The sequence below is a fragment of the Dromiciops gliroides genome, chromosome 4, assembly GCF_019393635.1.
Source record: "Dromiciops gliroides isolate mDroGli1 chromosome 4, mDroGli1.pri, whole genome shotgun sequence".
Taxonomy (NCBI): domain Eukaryota; kingdom Metazoa; phylum Chordata; class Mammalia; order Microbiotheria; family Microbiotheriidae; genus Dromiciops; species Dromiciops gliroides.
Genome location: NC_057864.1, coordinates 166,866,584 through 166,882,969, shown reverse-complemented (window position 1 = coordinate 166,882,969; position 16,386 = coordinate 166,866,584). Strand labels below are relative to the sequence as shown.

The following is a 16,386-nucleotide window of genomic DNA, read 5'->3' as shown; positions in this document are numbered from 1 at the left end:
TTCGACCAATTTTAGGTTGATTTCTTTAAACTTTTCCTAAGTTTAAAGTTCCTAAGTTTTCCTTTTTCTAATAAGTAAGGTAATAATCAAAAGGTCAGCCAGAGCAAAGAGTGATACAAACAGACAGCGTGTATAATCAACAGACTGAATAATTTGCTCTTAACTAAATGAGATGGCTGCTGATTCCAGTTTTAGAAAAAGTATGCTCTTGGATGAATGACCAATTATTCTATCAACAATATTCCTTATATTATTTGGGATAAATTGGTGATACTTCATCTTAAGAAAAAAGAAGATAATTACAATATGAAAATGTCTCAAATCTTCAGTCACTCTTTAAAACCTGAAATCTTGATTATTGGGGATTTCCAAATCTTGCTCCTCCAATCAAATTCTAGAATTGCATCAAACTGCAGTATTGATTTTAGTAGTTATATTATCTGGTCCCAGAGAATTCAATTTTTTTATAAATTCAAGTTTTATCTTTTGTTTTACTTATAGGTAGGATGTAGAAACTAGTCAACCTGTTTTATAGTTTCTGTGGACATGTATAAATAGAAAGTTTCTTATGCATATTTCTGACCCTCTGCTGTATTGGCAGCCCTGATTTTAGATATCATAGAGAAAAAACAAATACTATGATAAAATAATATAGAGTTGGAAGGAACCTTAGCAACTAACTAGTCTAGCCCATATCCAAAAGAAATTCTCAGTTTAGCATACCTGACAAGTGGTCATTGGCCTCTGCTTTGAAGACTACCAGTAAGGGGGAGCCCACCACCTCTCCACTTTTGGATATCTCTGATTGTTAGGAAGGTTCTCCTGAATTTACCTCTTAGCATTTTCTCCCCATTACTCCTATTCTCACTTCTGAGGCCAAATAGTCATCAGGCATTGCATATATTAAGTATTTTCTTATATGCCAAATACTGCTAAATTCTGGGAATACAGAGAAAGGCCAAAATAGTCCCAGCTTTCAAGGAGTCCACATTCTAATGGAGCAGACAAATATGAAAATAACTAGATCCATATAAGCGATATAAGGGGTAGACAGAAAGTAAACTCAGAGAAGATAGCACCGTGGGGGAGAGGTGATGTGTGTGAAGAAAATGGTATCAGAGCTGAATCTTGAAAGAAGCCAAGGAAACTAAGACAGGAGTGATAAGGAACAGCATTCCAGCCATGGAGGACAAGTGATGTAAAGGCATGAAGATGGAAGATGAAGAGTCCCATACAAGACATAGTAAGTAGACCAGTAAAACTGGTCTAGAATGTGTGAAAAGGAGCAAGTGTAATAAGTCTATAAAGGTAGGTTGGATCCAACTGGGAAGAGTTTTTAATGCAAAGTGGGAATTTATTATTTCATTCTAGAGGTAATAGGGAGATGCTGGAGTTGATCAAGTGGAGGGCTGACAGGGACACACCAGGTTTTAAGAAAATCAATTTGGTAACTAAATGAGGGGATGGATTGGAATGGTGGGAAACAAGGGAAATCAATGAAAAGACTGTTCAAATAATCCAGGTGAGAAATGCTGAGGGTCTGAATTAGGGTGATGGCAGTGCCCATGGAAAGAAAGATATCATCGGTTATTCAATTAGGTAGAATTTTGGAGTTCATGTAAATGAAACTAGAACACTTGTAGGTGATGGCAATATCAAGGGTATGGCCATTTCCATGTGCAGCTGAAGAAGGAGTAGGCCATGAGAACTGAGGACACTGAAGAACTGGAAGTTGGAATCCTCTAATATGAGTTGGTATTGTGATGAAGACAAAGATGGTGAGCTGGGCACTGAACTCATGGAGGAAAGAAGGAAAAATGTCCTGAGGGTTAATAGATAATAGCCACCAGCATTTGGATTGCATGAATATCAAAAGAGAAGTTGATGAATGATGGTGATAGGATGAGGGTCTATAAGTGATGATGGCCAATAAGGAATATTCTGACTCCCCCACCATGACCATGGTCAAGAGGTATGAGAGAAAGTGTAGCCAGTCCTGGAAAGGGAAGCAAGGGAAGTAATAGTGTTAGGAGATAGGGTGGTTGCAATGAGTACCAGAAAATGGAAGTAGTGATAAAGGAAGGGGTTTAAAATAAAAGAAAATTTGTTAAATATGGAGAAGTTGTTCCAGAAGGCACAATAGAAAGAGCCACCAAATCTAGAATAGCACATGGGGGTTGGAAGGGGTTACAGTTGAGGAGGATGGGAGTAAGGGAGCAGTCAGTTGGGGATAGGGCCCAGGGTCTGTACATTGGTGGTGGAGTGGGAGTGTCAGAATTATAGAGATAGAAAGAATATATGAGAATGGAGTATGCTGACCATTGAGGGATGAGTCTAGGCAGAATATCAGTGGATGGAGAGAAGTCTACTGAGAGCAGTGAGATAGACTATTAAAAGGTCTAGCCTCATGGTATGTGGTGATGTTGTATCCAGGGATACCAGGATGACATCAAGTGGGAGCAGGAGGAGATAAGGTCCTAGGCATCCAGAGATGCCAGTGTACACAAGCCAAGAAGTGAATGGACAAGCTCTTATCCCTAAAACGTAACTTGGACCCAGTTGGAGAAGTCACTGGGGCATTACACATCTAATCCCTCTTCTACATATCAGTTCTTGAAATACATAAAATGAGAGACTTTTACTAAGGCTTATCTTCTGTAAGTTAAACTTCCTCAATTCTTTCGATTGTTCATTATATGACATAGACCTTGTTAAGACTCTTTGACATCCAGGTTGCCCTTCTCTGAATGTTTTCCAGCTTATCTATATCTGTTTTAAATTGCAATGCCTAGAACTAAACACAAGGCTCTAAATGGAGCTGGATCAGAGCAGATAACAGAAGGACTTCAATTCCCTCTTGGGCTCCTTGTTCCAGAATGCTATGCTTCTCCAGGCAGCCCAAGATTGAATTAGCTTTTTTGGTCAACCACATCATTCCACTGACTCATATTGAGCCTGTAGTCCACTAAGACACTCAGATCTTTTTCAAACAAACTGCTTTCTAACCATACCTTCCTTATCCTGTATTTGCATAGTTGTTCCTCCCTTGAGATTATATATATCTTAAATGATATTGTTGTGAATGACTATTATAATGTTTGAAAGAAGGAACTTTAATCTGTGAGAGAGTTAAAGCACCTCAGAATAAAGGGGGAAAATATAAATAATTGAGTTGTGAACCAGATACTGTATGTTTTATGCTGTGTAACATTATATATGTTTAATCTAAACTCAGAACTATTCTTGGTTGGTACATCTTCTCAACATTTAACTTTTTTTAAAAATTCATTAATAGGGGCAGCTAGGTGGCGCAGTGGATAGAGCACCGGCCCTGGAGTCAGGAGTACCTGAGTTCAAATCCGGCCTGAGACACTTAATACTTACTAGCAGTATGACCCTAGGCAAGTCACTTAACCCCAATTGCCTCACTAGGAAAAAAAAATAATAATAATGCATTAATAGATGTTTGTATTTCATATTGGAAGAACCATTTTTCTTTTTCTTTTCTTTTCTTTTCTTTTCAGGAGTCCATTAATCTGAATTATAGTCCTTAATTTTCTAAGAATTTCCTTTATGGCCTTTATGGCTGCTTACTATTTTCTTCTCTATTGAGTGGGAACAATGGTTATCTGATGTACAGGCCTGTTGAAGATTCTTTAGAGAACATTAATTATAGTAATCATCAAGATAAAAAGGGCCCATATGCTGTTGCTAACTGTTATGGGGAAATGGTTGGGGGTCTGGAGTAGGGGTTCTTAGGAATTCCTCTTTAAAGAATTACACCCTCTTGCACACAGATCCAATTAAAGTAAAATAATAGTTTATTTAGGTGCTAGGGAAAGGAAACCAAGAGAAAAGTCCTTGGACTTCTTCTCATGGGGAGAAGGCATGGCACAGAGGTGTGGCTCTCTGAGATACCTTTCTCCCCTAACAGGAGACAGGGAAATCCTTTTACAGAGGACTGATGGGGGTGATCATCTGACTATGGAAAGTTCCCTTATTGGGGAAGGACCATCCTCCACTGGTGGTGGCTGGGAGAAGGGTGAGGAGCAGCTCTGGATCTCTCAAGCCATATCCATCCTCCTCATGCCATAAAGGCAGCAGTCACACTTAATCTTATTTCCCCTAGGGGTGGGGGAGACTGGAATGAAGGGTGGTGGTTCTGGAGCTAATTCAGTCTCAATCTGGTGCCACTTATCTCTCTTAAGGGCTAAAATTCTAGTTAGTCTGTCTAAAATATCTAATGAGTGGTCGCCAATAAATTATAAGCTTTAGCAAGAGTTAGACTTTTAAGCATTTATTAAGGAGAATAAGAATTTGGTAAAGAGAGAAGAAAAGGCCTAGATTCCTATCTATTAAAGGGAGAGCACATTTCTAGCTCCCTTCTCCACCAGCATGCTCAGGAAAAAAGCCCCAGTCAGAGCGCCAGCCTCTTCCTTCTTCCTCCCACTAGCCAACGTCACTTCCTGATGCCAAAGAAAAGACTCCTTGTCTTGCCCTCAAAGACCTTCACTTCATGGGTGGAACTCTTCTACAGTAAGTCTCCAGCAGGTGGCGTCATTCCAATTGTTACATCTCTTTAGGTATGTCTATCCTTTGGTTTAGTTTCTCAAGGAGAAGGTTCTTTGATTTACCTTAGAAAATTTCTTAGGTATAACACTAACCATAACAGTAGTTGGTGCTGAACTAAAACTAAAGAAATTAAAAGGGTTAAGCCAAAAATATAGCCTAGTATTCTTTTACAGTTTACATAGATATATAATTTTGGTCAAGTGATTATAACCATTGTAGCAAATCATGCACATAACGCTGGAGTAGGAATTATTCTTTATTGTTAGTTACTATCACTCATTCTACTATGAAAAACCTGCAAAATAGGTGGAAAGATAATTTAAGAATCATCAGGATCCCTGAAAAACATGACCAAACTACAAGGGCAGGGGATGGGAAGAAGACACAGCTATTGAGTCTCTTTCCCCAGGTTCTCCTTACAAGATGTAACCAAGAAAAAAAAAGAAAGAAAGAAACCTGAATATCATATTTCAAAAAATCATAAAAGAAAACTGCTTAAATCTGTTAGAACCAGAGGGTAAAATGAAAATAGAGAAGAATCCCTAGGTCTCCTTCTTTAATCCCGGGGTTGGACTCTGCTAACAGTCCAGCCCAGCATGGCTCCCTCCAAGCTGTCTTTGACTGGAAAATAATCTCAGCCCATCTTTTTGTGGGTTTTGCTGCTCCAGGGGTTGTTTTATTGCTGTTTTGGGGGTAATTGTATAAGAAGCTCTGTGTGTTTAATGTCTTTCCTCTGCCATCTTGACTCCGCCCCTAGAAGTCTCTCTTTTTTTTTAGATAATTTTCTTACACTATAAATTGCAGGAACTGTGTTGATTAGATCTCTACAGTGATGAAATCCTAGTTCTGGTTAAAAAAACAAAACAAAACTCATAAAAAAATGCAGAAATATTAAATACTTCCATTACTGGCCACAACATAATAAAATTATAATAAATAAATAACATTTGAAGAAAGGATTAAAACTTAAAATGGAAAGTAATTAATCCTAAAGAATAACTGATTCAAATAACAAACTATTTTTTTAAAAATGTCTTCAAAGAAAATGAAAATAATAAGACAAGGTACTAAAACCTTTGGTAACCAGCCAAGGCAGTCATTAGAGGAAAATGTTTATCTCGAAACACTTTCATGAGCAAAAGAAAGGTCAGATCAATGAACTGGACATATAGCTTTAAAAAAAAAACCCTTAAAAAGCAGCAAATTAAAAATCCCCAACAAAGCCCACAAACACAGGAATTCTGAAAACCAAAGGAGAAAGTGGGAAAAAAATCCCACAACATTGTATTGATAGCTTTAAAAAAACACACTAATAAAATATATAAAACTTTAGATAATCTAATCAAAAATAAAAGAAAACAAAGTAGTCAATATGAGAGATTAAAAAGGAGAACTTAGGAAAAAATGAAGAAATAAGGGAAATTATTAGAAACCTTTGTCCAATTATATGCCAACAAAACTTATAACTTGAAGTGGATAAATACTTTAAAAAATCTAAATTACCAGAACAAGAAATTGACAATTTAATAACCCAAACTCAGAAAAAGAAACCTCCAAAGAAAAGAACACCAATATGAGATGGATTTACAACCAAATTCTAGCATACATTCCAAGAACAATTGATTGGAATTAATTTATATTCATAAATTGCCTGCAAAAATAGGGAAATAATGTAACCTAACAGATTCCTTCTATGAGATAAATATGATCCTGATACCTAAACCATGGAGAGCTAAAGCACAGAAATAAAACTATAGACCAATATCTCTCATGAATATCAATGCAAAAATATTGAATAAAATAGTAGTAAAGAATCTGCAACGTTAGAAACATGACCTTTGAAATGCCCCAGATGGATTCCAAACCTTTTAAGGTAACAGAATCCTCTAAGCTATTTTTAAAATTTCCCTCTTTAGCCCTGTTGATCATGAAAATAATGAAGCAGAAACCAATTAGTCCTGAAGCCATGGACATGTTTTATTTGAAACCACTCCTTCTTAATGATGCCTTATGGAATGCTTTGGTTCTTAGGAACAGAATTTAAACACAGTTTTCAAAGCTATTGTTAGTAAAGTCAACATGTATTTATTCCTACTAGTGGGCCTCAAGCTATGTTGACATGATACAAAAGAAGCATAGAGGCAGCTAGATAGTGCAGAGGATAAAGCACCCGCCCTGGATTCAGGAGGACCTGAGTTCAAATCCGGCCTCTAACACTTGACACTTACTAGCTGTGTGACCCTGGGCAAGTCACTTAACCCTCATTGCCTTGCCAAAAAAAAAAAAAAAAGAAGAAGCCTAAAAAAACCTTGTTCTCTTTCCTCAAGTAGCTTCAAATCATGTTAGAGAGAGTAGATGTGCACATGAAACTTGCTATTCTACAATCTCGACATTTAGTCATCTGCCTCCATTTTCTTTGCTCAGACTGTTTCCAATGGCAGGAATGCTCTACTGCCTCACTTTTACCCCTAAGAATCTGTCTTCTTTGACGACTCAGCTTGATGTAGGAGGCAAAAAAGGGGTTAACAGAAAAACTTAAGGCCCAAGTTCTCATTCAGATATGAGCTCTAAAAGGGATTCAGACCCCAGTTAATGGATAACTTACAAGTCAGGATGCTGAGTTCTCTTATCCACATAAATCAGTACCCATAACAGGAACAGAGGAAGCTGGGCCAAGGAGACCTGAAACTATAACAATGAAAAAAATGACAGGCTATAGAAATTTAGACTAGGAATAAATGGTAAATGAAGATGTTTTGAAACTAAGCATGTGAAACAGAAAGAGACATGCATAGAAAAGGCCAAATTTGTCCCTAGATTCACCTTATGATGGGTAAACCCCCAAAACACCTTCACAGTAAAAGGTACCCACCTCAGGGGTTGGCTTAGGACCCCAGGAACTCCAAATTAGGATAAGCCCTCCCCTGTACCTCCCTAAGATGGAGATTATTATAAGGAGACTGATAATCAATTTATCCATACTATAAATATAACTGTCTTTTCTTTCCCTATTTGAGAGATACCTTTCCACTTTTCTGGTTCTCTCCTTGTGGTCACCCACAGTATTGCAATAAAACTTGGGAAACTGAGTCACTGAGTCTTGTAATTCTTTTGGAATGACTCACGATCAATTTGACCCTTAATTCTAGCCCACATCAAGCTCAAGTATCACCTCTTACAAAACCTCTTTCCTGATTTTTCTGTTAGTGTTCTTTCTTTTCTGAAATTACTTTGCATTAATTTATTTTCACACTTATATCTGTGAGAAAATCATTATTAATAATGAGTTTTGGGGCGGCTAGGTGGCACAGTGGATAAAGCACCAGACCTGGATTCAGGAGTACCTGAGTTCAAATCCGGCCTCAGACACTTGACACTAGCTGTGTGACCCTGGGTGAGTCACTTAACCCCCATTGCCCCGCAAAAACAAAACACACCAAAAAACAAAAAACAAAAACAAATAATGAGTTTCTTGGGGGGACCCAGTTTTAGCTCTTTCTCCCCACCCCCACTTGAAAGTCCAGTTCTTGAGGAACTTTAACTGGGACCAGCCTAAGGGTACAATAAAGGTGGAGATTAATTCTTTTGTTTAGCTCATTGAAGGACTGATTAAACCACACTTAGATTTTGCCCTTAGTCCTTTGGCAAGAGTCTTGAACACATCCCCTTTATAAATTTGGTCATGTCAACCAATGGAATTGAATGCTGCTAACCAATTAGCTTTGGATTTTCAGTGCATAATGACCTGCCTCTATCAAAAGAGGATAAAAGCCTTGACAACTCAAGGATAGCCATCTTGGTGATTTTGGCTCCATCTTGGCTTAGAATGCTGTCATTTGGTGAATGATCTTCCTCTCAGGCCTTGAGCTGGCTTTCTGAGAGACAGCTCTGAGGCTTCTCTGCCTGTGTTAACTGCCACACAGCCAATTCTTTACACACACACACACACACACACACACACACACACATCTATATATATCTATATGATATTAATAATAAATAATTACTGCCCAAACTGGTTCAATAGCCATTAATATATAAGTAGCAATATTTTTAGAAAATACAGTCACCACAAATAATTTTAAAAAACACATATCTCCCCAGTTAAATATAAACTCCTTAAGGATAGGTGATGTTTTCCCATTTTTCCATTTCCAGCAGGTAGATCATTGTCTTGCACATTCTAGAGACTTAATTAATATTTGTTGAATTGAAGTGAATCAGGGAATAATACAAGATAGAATTTTATTGTATTGATTAATTATATTGTATTGTATGGCAGAATTCTATTGTAAAGATGATCAGTGCTAGAGAGGTTCCAAGAAGGTTTTATAGAGTTGGGAAAGGTTTTGTTCAGGAGAGAAGATACATTTAATTATTTATATATAAATTGTATTGTTGCCTTTTGTTTTTGTACAAGTCATTTCCCAGTGTGCCTGGCTCCCTTGCAACAACAAAAAACAGTTTAAGAAGACCAGAAGATATAATGATGCATCTGATTACATATGCAATGTTTCATCTACATAGTTCCCCACTTCTTTGCTGAGAGGATTATCTTTTCTCCAACACCAAGAATGACTGATTAATATTTAATTTGAATTCATCTGTATTTGAGTGAGTAGGTAAATTTTAAAAGAGACTTTTACTGTGCATCACTTAGAGCTACCTTTTTTAAGAGTATATATTAACCTTAGTGTAATTCAACAAAGTTAAGTACCTATATGTGAAAGGCATTTTACTAATAATTCAGATAAATAAGACCTAGACCCTTGTATTGGGAACAGTATTTTTTTTAATTAATAAAGTATTTTTTTTCCCATTACATGTAAAGATAGTTCTCAACTTTTGTTTATACAAGCTTTCCAATTTCAGATTTTTCTCCCTCCCTCCCCTCCCTCCCCCCTCCCCTAGACAGCAGGTAATCTGATATAGGTATATATATATATATATATATATATATATATATATATATATATATATATATATATATATACACATTATGTGTGTATATATACATAATAACATTAAACATATTTCTGCATTAGTCATGTTATAAGAGAAAAATCAGAGCAATGACAAAAAACCTCAAAATAGAAAAACATTAGCACCAAAAACAAAAGAAATAGTATGGTTCATTCAGCATTTACTCCACAGTTCTTTTTTTTTTTTCCTGGATTTGGAGATCCTCTTCTATCATGAGTTCCCTGGAACTCTTCTGTACCATTACATTGGTGAGAAGAATATAGTCCATCACAGTAGATCAACACTCAATGTTGATGATACTGTGTACAATGTTCTTCTGGTTCTGCTCATCTCACTCACTCTGCTCATCAGCCCACGCAAGACCCTCCAGGTTTCTCTGAACTCCTCCTGCTCATTGTTTCTTACAGCACAATAGTATTCCATTGTATTCATATACCACAACTTGTTCAGCCATTCCCCAATTGATGGGCATCCCCTCAACTTCCAATTCCTTGCCACCACATAAAGAGCAGCTATAAATATTTTTGTACATGTGGGTCCCTTTCCCCTTTCCATGATTTCTTTGGGCAGAAGACCCCAAAGTGGTATTGCTGGGTCAAAGGGTATGCACAGCTTTATCACCCTTTGGGCATAATTCCAAATTGCTCTCCAGAATGATTGGATCAGTTCACAGCTCCACCAACAATGCATTAGTGGGAACAGTATTCTAATTCTCCCTTCTGTTGTGGGCCCAAAGTACCCCAGAAGTTCTCTGGGGCACATCAAGGAATCTTGTCCTTGAGAAACTAAACCAGAGGACAGATACCCTAGAGAGATAAGCAGAACCAGATCCAACTGAGCTAGCTTCCGGACCTCCACCCTTCATTCTGATCTCCCTTACCCCAGGGAGATAAGTTTGGGTGTGGCTGCTGCCTTCGTGTCCTGAAGAGAGAGATGGCTTGAGAGATCTTAGCCACCCCTCACCCAATTCCCCCAGCTACCACCAGTGGGGGATGGTCCTCCCTCACTAAAGGAACTTTCCACAGTCAGATGGTCACTGGCCCCCTCCCCCCCATCAGTCCTCTATAAAAGTACCTGCCAGTCTCCTGCTCAGGGAGATTGGTACCTCAGAGCCATGTGCTTTGTTCCATACCTCTCTCCCCATGAAAAGTCCAAGGAGTTCTTTCATGGTTTCCCTCCCTCCATCCCTTCCCTTCCCTTGCCCCTAAATAAACTACCATCTTATTCTAACTGCTTTTGTGTACAAGAGGGTGTAATTCTTTAAAGGGGAATTCCTAAGAACCCCAACCCCGCACCCCATTTTCCCCCATAACACCTTTAATCTCCCACTGGCCAATTGCTCGACTTCCTCACCATCCATGGGTTGAGTTCCAGAAGCAGCTGCTGCTGCAGACAATTCAGAAGTTCTTGAGGCCTGATTCTCTGGGGCTGGGGCTGGGGCTGCATAGCATGGTCACAGGCCTGCACTCCAATCTTACCCCAGTACAACAGACCTTTCGTGATGACCTTCTAAGGATCTTTGGCTGGAAAATTATCTCACTCCATTCTTTTGTGGGTTCTGCTGTTCCAGGAATTGTTTTATGGCATTATTCGAAGGTATTTGGAGGGATCATGGGTGGAGCTTCAGGAAGTAACTGCCTTTCCTCCAACATCTTGGCTCTGCCCACTAAAGTTGGTACAATCATTTTGGATAGCATTTTGAAATTATACAAATAAAGTTACTAAAATCTCCATACCCTTTGATCCAGAGATTACACTACTAAGTATATATCCCAAAGATGCCATTGATAAGAAGAAAAGTCTTCACATTCACCAAAATATTTATAGCAGGCCTTTTTGAGATATCAAAGAATTGGAAACGAAGTAAATGCCCATTAACTGGGGAATGATAAAAAAAAATTGTGGTAAGTGAATGAAATGAAATATTACTATGCTGTAAGAAATGATGAATATGATAAATACAAAGAAACTGGGAAAATCTATATGTACCAATGCATAATGGCTACAATAATATAAATGGGAAGAACAAGCAAAAAAATTAAAAGTGAATGTTGCAAAATTATAAAGAACATGTATGGTTGAAAATAATAATAATAATAATAATAATAACAACACTTACTATTTATCAGGTACCGTGCTAAAGTACTTTACAATTATTATCTCATTTGTTCCTCACAATAACCCTGGGAGGTCAGTGCTTATTATCCCCAATTTACTGCTGAGGAAACTGAGGCCAAAAAAAAAAAAGTTGTGATTTGTTCAAAATCACACAGGTCTTAAGTATCTAAGGCTAAATACATTGAATTTCCATCTTCTTCCTCCAGACACAGTGCTCTATTCACTTCAGCAGCTAGCATCCCCACCCCCTACCTTTGCAGAAATGGGAAGTCCACAGGTGTTATCTGTTGCACATGTTTTTGGACTTTTTTGGTAAATTGATCACTATGCTGATTTTTTTCATTTTTTCTTTTATTTTAAGATATATTATTTATTCTATGGTATGGTTTTCAAAGAGGGGCACGGAAATTGGGTGAAATGATGTAAAAAAGGACATCAATAAAAAGCTTATAAATAGCAATAATGACCCATTAATTATATGTTAACATAAATAATATTTTTGATGAAAATTAACTATGTTTTCCAAAAAAACTAATGAGAAGACTGGCATTGTTTTACATTTTTTTTAAAACATCATTTTCATGTCTGGCTTAATAGAAGACAGTGGATTTTCATCTCTGCATTTAATCTTTTGCAATGTTGTTTGTTTTGCTTGAAGTAAATAAAGAAAATCTGTCTTCACACATAAATGTAGCTGGAAAAGGGAGGAATATTTTAATAACCTTTCTGATAATTGTGGGTATTTTTTGGATACTACATTAGGACTTAATAAGCAATATTTTCTTAAAGGCTAGCTGCAATGTGGAATGAAACCATATCAATTAACTTTTTGTACTGTTACATTTTAATGTAACAATTTAATCAGTTGTTCTATTTTACACTTTGAATGGATCTTTTAGGTATGCATGATTTTGTAACATCCTGCATTGTTCATTTGGGTTATGCAGATCTTCCAAATGTTGACATATTTCATTATGTATTTATATATAATGAAATATATTATATATCAATATTTTCATTAATTTTATTGTTTGTTTTTGTGGGGTAATGAGGGTTAAGTGACTCTCCCAGGGTCAAGTGTCTGAGGCCAGATTTGAGAACTCAGGTGCTCCTGAATCCAGGGCTGGTGCTTTATCCACTGTGCCACCTAGCTGCCCCATTTTCATTAATTTAAAAAAAACACACACCACCAATTTCATTAGAAAAGTCTTTTATGTATTGGGAAGCTATAGTGAATAGAAGTCTTCCAAATTTCTAATTTTCATCAGAAAGTTACTATTTTATCATTGACAACAAACACTGTCAGTTTTTCCTTGAAGTGAGTCTTCTTTCATTTGTTCTTGAGAAAAAGTCCACCAAATACCAAAGTCGGAGTAACCACAGTTTGTCTTTTTCTTTCAAATAAAAATGGCTTTCCATGAAAAAAGTGGTTATTTTATCTCTCCACTCAAACAGTGGTACAAGGACTTTTCCTCAAGACAATGTCTTTCATTATTCAGTAGAAGTGCATTATTCATGCTTCCCATTTCATCCCATAGAACATTAAAAGGATGTGTGTTTAAAGGTCTAGCTATATTAAAGTTAATCATCAAGGACATTCTTAAGTGAAACTGGATCCTTTTTTTTTTTTTGTAGTGAGGAAAAATACAGTGACTATTAGTACAGCTTGGTGTCACTGACTTGATTTGTACTAAAGCATTGAAAATGCGGACACAGTCATTGTTCCTGGATAAGGTGTGAAATTCAAAAAAGTTATTTAATACTTTGAATATTTCAGCACCACTTGTTCCTGTTAACAAACATTCATCTGAAAGATCTTCTTTAGTGATTGGTTGTTGTTGATATTGGATGAATAAAAGCAAAGCAGCAAGTCCAGACACGTTTGTAGATTTGTCCGTTTGTAAGGCAAAAGTAGAATTCTGCTCATGAGCTATTAACTCAGTCTTCCTGATTACAGATAGATCTTTAATTTACAGGTCACGGAGCCTCCAGATAACTCCACTCACCTTTCAGACATCCTGAAAGTTTTTGGGGTCTCCCAAGGGTACCTGGACCATACTTTGAGAAATCCTGATGCACTGGATAGAGAACTGGACTTGGCCTCAGAGAGATTTAAGGTGTAAGTCCTCCCCCTCATATATCCTGGCTATGTGACCCTGGTCAAATGATCCCAGGCCAATTCTCTAAGACTTTAAAAGTTTCAGAAAAGTTGCTGATCTGCACTGATAGAAGTGTCTTCCCTGGGAATTCCCTACACCAATAAAATCACAGGTGAAGACTTAAAAAAAAATGAGGGGGACGGGAAAGGAAAGCAATTTCAGCCACCGTGTTGGTTACATGATCCAAGTATTTCCCACTAGCATCTCCAATTCAACATGTCTGAAACAGAAATCATTATGTCTCTCCCTTCTCCAGTTCATTTGCTACACAGCTACCAAAATAATGCCTATTGTTTCCAAGATAAAAAGAGCATACTTATTAGCCTGGTATTTAAGGCACCATCTGACTCCAATCTACCTTTTCAACCTTGTTTCACGTTACTCTACAGACTAAATTGGATGACAAGCTCTTCCCTATTCTTGATGGATGACTCCTGCCTCTGTCATTGAGTCAATCTATTAACAACTTTTATTAAGTGCTTACTATGTGCTGGGCAGTGAGTGTGCAAATCACTGGGTATACAAAGAAAGGCAAAAGAAAAAACGAACAAAAACCCCCCAAAACCAAATGAACTAACAAAAAAGCCAATCCCTGTTCTCAAGGAACACATATTTAGTGGAGGAGACAAAATGTAAATAACTAGGTATATAGAAGATATATACACAGTAGATAAAAGTAATCTGAAAGGGTAAGGGATTAGCATCTGGTGGGGGGGGACCAGTGAAGGAAGCCGAGAAACTAGGAAAGAAGTTAGAGGTGGGAGGAAGGAGAACATTCCAACCTTAGGAGACAGACTTGGCAGACAGAGTGAAGTATTACAGAGAACTGCACGTGGGTTTGTGTGTGGATCACAGAGTGTTTGGAGTGAGGTTAGGAGTAAGAACCCTGGAAAGGTAGGAAAGGGGCCAGGGTGTGAATGGCTTTAAGTGCCAGAGAATTTTTTATTTGATCCCCAGAGGTAATAAGGAGCTAAATGAGTAGGGGTGTGTCATGTTCAGACCTGCCCTTTAGAAAGATCACTTTGGCAGCTGAAGTGGAGGGTAGAGTGGGGTGGGGAGAGACTTGAGGCAGGAGACCTGTCAGAAAGCTATTGTAGTAGTCTTAGAAAAAAGTGATCAGGTTCAAGCAAGGGTTTTTTAAGGAACAGAAAGACACAGGCATGTTTGTAGGCAGCAGGGAAGGAGCCCGCAGACAGAGATGGAAGATAAAATAATGGGAATGATAGTGGGAGCAATTTTTTGGAGAAGTCAGGAGGAGATAGGATTGAGGACACAAATTGAGAGGTTTGCCTTGTCAGAGAGAGGGGCTCTCTTTATCTCAGGAGGAGATAATGGAGGGAGATGTCTGAGTGATGTGAGATGAGCACAAGGACAAGTGCTATCCATTCTTTTTTTGTTTATAGGTACTTTTATTTATAAATTAAATTTTCAAGGATGGTGGATTTTAAATCTTATTTAAGGCAGTAACATCCAGAGATTACACATAGTCTTCAAAGGCAGTTACCTGTTCTTTCAGCATACCTGTCCCAACTTTATCATCTTCGACTACACAGTGTATTTGAGGTTTCTGAATGCCATATCACATTTATTCATTTAGAAGATCCCTAGAACATGCCTGCATGCTTCCAATACATTCCTTCTATTTTGTCACATCTTTCTCATCATCCCAAAAGAAGAAAGCATTTGTAAACAATTTCAGGCGTTTTTGATCTCTCTGATCCACACTGAACAAGGCTTTCTTGTTTTAGTTCCTTTGTTTCTTCACTCTCCTCTCCATCATCAGATCCAAAGAGATCAATGCCATTATCATCTTTGCTACCATAGTTCTACTTCACTTAGCATCTTCCACATCAATGAGCCCATATTTGCCCAAAGCCCTTTTTACTCCTGGCAAGTTTATCTTTTGCTTTTCATAAGACTTAATGTGGTTATACCAACAGAGGCCATGGTACAAGTCAGCAGACAGTGGGCCTGGGATTACATCAAATACTGAAATGTCAGTTGGTGATGGCAAATACCTCTGAACATAGCTCTTGTCTCCAACTCCAGAGTTGTTGAAGTGCTAGACCTACAGGATTCTTGATATCTTGGAAGTCTATGGCAGCAGGAATGATAGGGTGTTGACAATTCAGTGAGGGGGGTAAAATGCCCTTCACAATGGCAGCGGGTCCAGGGATGGGGAGTAATGGAAAATTAGGTTGGAAAGTTACGTGAGGGTCAAAATGGAGAGAGGTCCTTGAACGCCAGGCTAAAGGAGCTTGAACTTTTCCAATTGAAGGTTTGGAATCATGGGGAGACATAAACAAAATAGTTTTAGAAAGATCATTTTGGCTAGTGGTACATAGGATAAATTAGATGTGAATAGAGACAGGAAATAGGGAGACAGGTTAGGAGACTTTAAATAGTCTAGTCATGAGGTGGTGACCAAGTATGGGGAGATGCCTACAGTAATGGAAAAGAAGAGATGAATGTAAAAGTTATAATGAAAGAAATATTTATAAGACTTGATGAGTGATTGGATGTGAAGGGGCAGAGGGAAAGGGACAAGCCAAGG

General features: G+C 37.8%; 1 pseudogene; it reads right to left on the bottom strand.

Annotated features, from left to right (window-relative positions):
* Positions 1-15,276: 15,276 nt before the first annotated feature.
* On the bottom strand, positions 15,277-16,132 carry LOC122754771 (annotated as a pseudogene).
* Positions 16,133-16,386: the final 254 nt, after the last annotated feature.